The following is a 7311-nucleotide window of genomic DNA, read 5'->3' as shown; positions in this document are numbered from 1 at the left end:
ATGCAGAGGTAGCTTATTTAATCATCTTTCATCTACCAATGAGTCACTAGTGATGCAGCATATCTCTCATAGCATCTGACAAGACACTGAAGTGCTGTCTGTGCAAGCAGGTCCGCATGTGTTTCATTGCATTTTTTCAGTTCTGCTACAAGAAGCCCTAGTCCCAAGCTCTTGAAGACCACTGATTTGAACCCAAGGACTTGAGCAACATCTTGTAGATCATGTAGGCTGCCTCTCACACTCAGACTGGAATACGAGTTCAGGCAAGTAACTGTCACACCTTACCCAAGCACATTATTCAAGTTCAAATGAGGTAAGTACAGCATCTTAAGAAGGGAGTTGGAGATGGTGGGAGTGTAGATAGGGGCAATGATCAGGAAGGGGATTTAGGTTTTGGGGCATGAGGGGAGATTTAAGTTTAGGGAGCGGGAAGACAGTTTTAATTTTAGAGCACAGAAGGGGAGTTTTAGGGCTAGAGAACTAAGGGGATTTTTAGGGTTAGATAGAGGGAAGGACATTTTAGGTTTAGGGAGTGCAAGCGGAGTTTAGGTTTAATGAGCAATCACGGAATTTAGGTTTAGGGTGTGGGTTGGAGTTTTAGGTTGAAGGAGTGATTGAAGACTTTAAGGTTAGGAAGGGGAGTTTTAAGTTTAGGGAACAATCGGGGACTTTAGGGTTAGAGAGGGAGAGTGGAGTTTTTAGCTAAGGGAAAGATTTTTGGATTTTAAGGTCAGGAATGGGGAGGAAAGCTTTAGGGTAAGTGAACAAGGGCTCAGGTTAGAAAATGGGTGGAAGTTTTAAGGTTAGAGTTAGGGTTCTAGTAGGTCTATACAGTTTTATAAGGTTGGGCATTGGGATGATCAAGTACTTTGAGAACTTGAGGAAGATTGGATTAGTGGCAGTTAGGGCACTTGCTTTTTCAAACAAGTGGCAGCAAGCATTCATAGCAGGCCCATATTTTCCTTGGTCAAGCAAAGTTATTTTGTTACACAAAATTTAAACAAACTGACGAAACCAAACACTGGGTAGAGCGAAAGAAGACACACACTGAGACCAAAAAGTATAAATGAAGCGCTTTTCGTTTATGTGGGTTCATAAACTTCTTCAGACAATACAAAACATTTCGACAGTCCTTTAAATACATACAGTTTAAAATAATCAACCAATCCACAAACAGGTGCATTGAGTGAAAGAACTAGGTCACCACCCCCTAAAACATAAATAGAGCCAGTAATTAAGCTTTAAAAAGAACGCAAGGACTTTACTAAAACCACGATATTCTATACAAACTGTAAAAAATAAAATAAAAAGTATATATATGAAAAATAGTATGTATATAAAAAGTGAATTGTGAATGAATTATATCATGCAAAAAAATGTGTTTGAATTTCCATTAATGATAAATTCAACACAAATACTCAAACATTAACGTTTTAAACTTTTAAGCTTCAAAATGCTGTTAAGAACACAGCCCTCATTCAATCCAGGTTGGTTGTATGCATTCAACCTAATTTGCCAAGAAAGTTCTAATTCTTCCAATTTTAGGGAATCTGGGCTGCCTCTAACATTTTTGTTAACTTGGTCAACAATAATGAATTTAAATGTGTGGTCGGGGAATAAGTCAACATGTTTTGTTAATGCGTTCTCTACTTTGTGTTTTCTTATTGCGTAAAGATGTTCATAGACACGCTCGCGAAGCTTTCTTTCCGTTTTGCCCACATAAAATGCTGGGCAAAACTGGCACAATGCAAGATAGACCACCATCTTAGAGTTACAGTTGTTTCTCAGTTTCAAATTATGTAAGAAGTTGTTAACTGAAATTCTGTTAGATTCCAAGATGTAGCCGCAATAATTGCAAGCTTGGCATTTATACATGCCAGGAGTTCTAACAGAGTTAACTTTAATACTCTCACAGTAGTTTTTAAGGTTCCTGCCTTTCTTGTAGATCACTACAGGGTGGTCACCTACACGTGCGAACACGTTCGTGTCGCCTTTAAGGATATCCCAGTTTTTCATCAAGATTTTGAAACAGGAATTACTGTTTAAGTTGTAAGTAGTTATAAAAGACATGTCAAACCCTCTTAATTTAGACTGTTGTTCAAGAGGTAGCACAACATCCAAATTAAAGGACCCATTTAATATGGAAGAGGCATTAAACATATTGTTCAACAATGGTACATAAAAGGCAGACTGGCGTTTCAATGTGACTTCATCAATTAATTCATTAATCAATAACAGTGGGTAACCACGTGCCAAAAACATTTCCTTGATAAAGTCACATTCCTGGTCGAAAACAACGTCAAGTGTGATCATACGAGCTGCCCGGACCAATTGGCCTTTTACAATGGCACGCTTTTGGTGGTACGGGTGACAACTCATAAAATGTAACATTGAATTACAATATGTACTCTTCCTGTGTATTGAAGAAACAAATCTGTTCAACACACTGTCCTTCATAAGTGTAATGTCTAAGTAATCAATAGAGGTGTCCCCAAAGAATGTGTAAATTTTAAGAACTGTGTTGTTGAATTTAAATAGTTCACTAAAGATTCACCAACATCTACATTACCGTCAAGTAAAATAAAGATGTCGTCAAGGAACCGAGTGTAAAAAACTATTTTGTCTTTGAACTCACAATTATTTAATACAAACATGGCTTCCCAAAAAGCCATGACCATATTAACCACACTAAGCACAGGGTGACCCCATGGCGACACCAATTTTTTGGAGATAAAAATCCCCTTCAAAGACAAAAAAATTGTTGTTTAATATTAAATCCAACAGTTCTTCTACAAGAGAAATTTCATCACTGGGACACTCCAACTGCCTTAACATTTCACTAACCCATTCCAACGCTATCGTGTGGGGAATACATGTATATAAATCCTTTACATCGATGGTCAAAAAGTTGTAAGAGGATCTATATTCAAGAAGGTCGATGTTTTTTAAGAAGGACCATGAATCCTTACAAATCTGCTTTATGTTAACCAAGTATTTTTGCAGAATTACATCAACCACCTTTGCGACTGAGTAAGTAGGAGAACCACGACTGTCAACTAAAGGTCGCATTGGTGGGTTCTCAGTGTTTTTATGTATTTTGGGAATTCCAAATAGACAAGGGAACCTAGGGTAACTGGTAGTCATGTAGCAGTACATTTCTCGATCAATCCTATCCTCAATATATAAATCTTCCAGCACGTTCTTAATGATGTTATATGCCCTATTAGTCTCTGAAAGTGAACTCGAAACATAGGATTCGGAATTTAGTAAATTCACCATCCTAGTGACATAGTCCGAGTGGTCAAAGATAACCACCCCGCCACCTTTGTCAGGTTTACAAATTCTGATATTGTTGAATTTGATAAAGTTTAAACTATCCCTTTCATTCTGTAGTTCACCATATTTCTGTACCTTGTTAACTTCAAGGTGAGCGTGCTGTACTAAATTCCGTATGTCAAGTTCACAAAACTGTTCAAAAACTTTAATCAGTGGGTTAAGTGGTGGGTTAAAGGTGCTAGGGATGTAAAAATGGTTGGGTTCACTATTAGTAGATTCCCCAAACAAAACTTTAAAATTCAGTTTCCTAGTGTATAATTTTAAGTCAATTATTGTTTTGACTACATCAATTGTTTTAGGTGGAACATAGGTGTTCCCTTTGGAAAGCAAGTTCACTACATCCGATGGTATATCTACCTGGGAAAAGTTGTAGACTGTAAAGTCCCCTCTTTCATTAACAAGGATCACTGGTCCCTTATGTACCAAGTCACCCTCCGTAATAACTGTAGTGACATCTAAATTAACTAAACTATCCAAAGGTGCTCCACTAACCTCAGTTGTTAACATACATTCATGCACATAGGGTAAATTGCTGGAAACAGTAGTATCAGGAACAAACATGGTGTTGTTAGACAAATTGACATTGTATAGGGTAGGTAGAAAATTGTCCGCTACAATATTCAATTGTTCTTCTGTTTCCTTTTCTGGTTCCCTTGTACTGGTTGTTGTTGTTGCTTCTGCCTTGCCCCTAAAAAATGGGGATTTTTGGATCTAAGGTTGTAATGACCGGGTTGATTGCCCTCCTGGCCCAATACAATGTTGCTGTAACTAGGTTCAAATAGATCGTTTTGTGGTGTTCCATTAACCGGTGACTGGACTCTTTCGTTTGGGTCATTCCCTGAGGCATAATTGTTGGAATTCGCCGATCCATTAAGGCTAGGCTTATTAGCCTTTTGCCAAGTCTGAGACAAAGAAGGTTTAGGATAAGCTAAACCTTCATGATAGGCTTTCAGATCCCTATCCAACTTCTTAGCCTTGTTTAGTTTCAATTTGTTCAAATACAAGTCTATACTGGAAAAAATACGACTGTACTCGTATTTGTACCGAATGAACTCATTATTTAACCTAATTCTATTGTCCAGATCACACACTGCCTCAGTCAGTGATTCAACAGCGATACCATAATGTTTACTCATAAGCTCAATAAGTTCGAGACCCTGCCGGTCAAACAAAGCTATAATTTCCAAATGGAAGGATGAATTAGCTTCTAAACCGGTAGGGTACTGCCAACGCCGAAGTCCTTTTGGGACTATCTTATTTTTCATACATTCTTTAAAATAGGAAACCTCCAATTGAGTTTTCCTAAGTTTGACCAAAAGTCTGTCCAACTCCTTTAAGTCGGATGCAATGCAAGAAGCCTCGGTTCCAACATCTTCATTCATTTGTACAACGTTATTATTAGAGCCAAAAAATGAAGTGTCAGCAAGCCATGAGCTTAAATTAAAGTTATTACCTGTTAAACAATTGTTTTGCTGCAAAGGCTCGTTGTTACAGGACCTGGCGTTCAAAACGGTTCCCTGTTGCTGATAGTAAGAAGCAACGAGTCTTCCATTGTTGTTACTACCGGCGGCACCATTGTGGTTATCGAAACCCGGAAGTATGAGGCTCCGTGGTGAAACAGCAGCAGGAGTGATATTATTATTATTAGCCCCTGTGCGGCAAACTTGCCCACAGGGAAGGCTTGCAGAGATGTCCGCAATGTTACTGGTGTCACGGCACCCGTCTTGGGAAGCTGAATTAAAACCGGTCCCTTTCTCTACGTTGAGGGATGCCGGAAGTGGTACTTTCCCAGTATCGAGTCTGCGTTCAAGTACATCCATACGAGATAGTAGACTGTCCAAACGCAGGATAACGGACTCGAAATTGCTATTGTTTCCTCCTAAGGCATTAGGTGGTGGTAACTGTATAACATCCAAACAGTCTTTCAGAATAACTGGTGTTGAATCAAAAGGTGTGCCAATATCTTCACGCTCCACTCCAGAAGCCATGACTAACAATTGAAACACAAAATTTAAACAAACTGACGAAACCAAACACTGGGTAGAGCGAAAGAAGACACACACTGAGACCAAAAAGTATAAATGAAGCGCTTATCGTTTATGTGGGTTCATAAACTTCTTCAGACAATACAAAACATATCGACAGTCCTTTAAATACATACAGTTTAAAATAATCAACCAATCCACAAACAGGTGCATTGAGTGAAAGAACTAGGTCACCACCCCCTAAAACATAAATAGAGCCAGTAATTAAGCTTTAAAAAGAACGCAAGGACTTTACTAAAACCACGATATTCTATACAAACTGTAAAAAATAAAAAGTATATATATGAAAAATAGTATGTATATAAAAAGTGAATTGTGAATGAAGGTTAGGAAGGGGAGTTTTAAGTTTAGGGAACAATCGGGGACTTTAGGGTTAGAGAGGGAGAGTGGAGTTTTTAGCTAAGGAAAGATTTTTGGATTTTAAGGTCAGGAATGGGGAGGAAAGCTTTAGGGTAAGTGAACAAGGGCTCAGGTTAGAAAATGGGTGGAAGTTTTAAGGTTAGAGTTAGGGTTCTAGTAGGTCTATACAGTTTTATAAGGTTGGGCATTGGGATGATCAAGTACTTTGAGAACTTGAGGAAGATTGGATTAGTGGCAGTTAGGGCACTTGCTTTTTCAAACAAGTGGCAGCAAGCATTCATAGCAGGCCCATATTTTCCTTGGTCAAGCAAAGTTATTTTGTTACTAATCTATTAAAATTGGGCAAAGAAGTTCCATTTAGCTGTCGATGTACTACTCATGCATAGAAAGGTGCCTACGTCTTTGAATGAAATCATACATAAAGTAGCAGCAAATCCATTAGCTTTGCATGAATAATATATTTTAATAAATTAAATTTATATGACACAGTTATGAACTGGTATCAATAAACTGGAGTTGTTATGGACTTAAAAGGATTAGCTCTTTTGGTCGAAAGCCTGCTATAGCTGTAAGAATATCATATTGTATTGATAACAAAAAAGCAAAGGCCATTATTATAGCTAGAGCATACCTCTCAACTGTCCAGATTTTAACAGAATGTCCAGATTTTTACCTCCTATTTTTGGTCTTTTCCTCATAAAATTTGTAGTTTTCTGATAAATAACTGAAGACTGAAGTCACTAAATAAAGACAGACATTAGAGTTCCGGGTTTCATATCCATCAGAAAATGCATGCTATGCAAAATATTTTATTCTACCAACATTCTAGGTTAATAAGAGCAATATTTAAAATCTGTCCCTGTTTTTGGACCTTTGTCCCCCCATTATTTTTGGCTCTCGCCAGATTTCTTGCATTTACAGGTTGAGATGTATGGCTATAGGGGACTGCATGCTCAAACCATGAAGGCAGGATGTTTATTTATATGCTGTTTGATCAATATCTGATTTGGAAGGAAGAGGCAGAAATGTGTTTGATCAGACATGTACCGGAATTGTGGTCTAGATATTAGATTCCTTATCTATTTTTTTCAACTGTTAAGCACTTTGTGTGCCTACTTTCTTTATTTCTGTTTAATGCTGCAGTTATGTTCACTCTGCATGCTTTTCTATATGTCCAAGTTACATATCTTTCTATGATATGCCTGTGATTTGACATTTCACACCAGGGCCTGCAAAACTCTGATAACAGCATTGAAGTATTGGCCTTCTGTCAGTTTTCTGTTCTGACATGGTCTCTATCCTTTTGTCACTTGTAGGCTCTCAGTGTCTGTACTGATAATTTAGTTTTTTGCTGTAGTGCAAACATTTGTTTTGTACTTTTCATTACACTTGATGTTTTTTAGTTTTATACTGACTATTTTACTTTTGTTGTTTTGATGCTGTATCCCTGTAGTACAGTAGGGACAGAGACACATGAGGAGGTAACTCGTTTTATTTAGGACAGTAATGAGACAACTGAAGTGAAGGAGTGGTACTAATGAATACAAGTGTGGGAAAGTTTACAATATCT

The sequence above is a fragment of the Protopterus annectens genome, chromosome 3.part1 (genome assembly GCF_019279795.1).
Source record: "Protopterus annectens isolate FY-2018-M chromosome 3.part1, PAN1.0, whole genome shotgun sequence".
Taxonomy (NCBI): Eukaryota; Metazoa; Chordata; order Ceratodontiformes; family Protopteridae; genus Protopterus; species Protopterus annectens.
Note: the sequence above shows the minus strand (reverse complement) of the source record.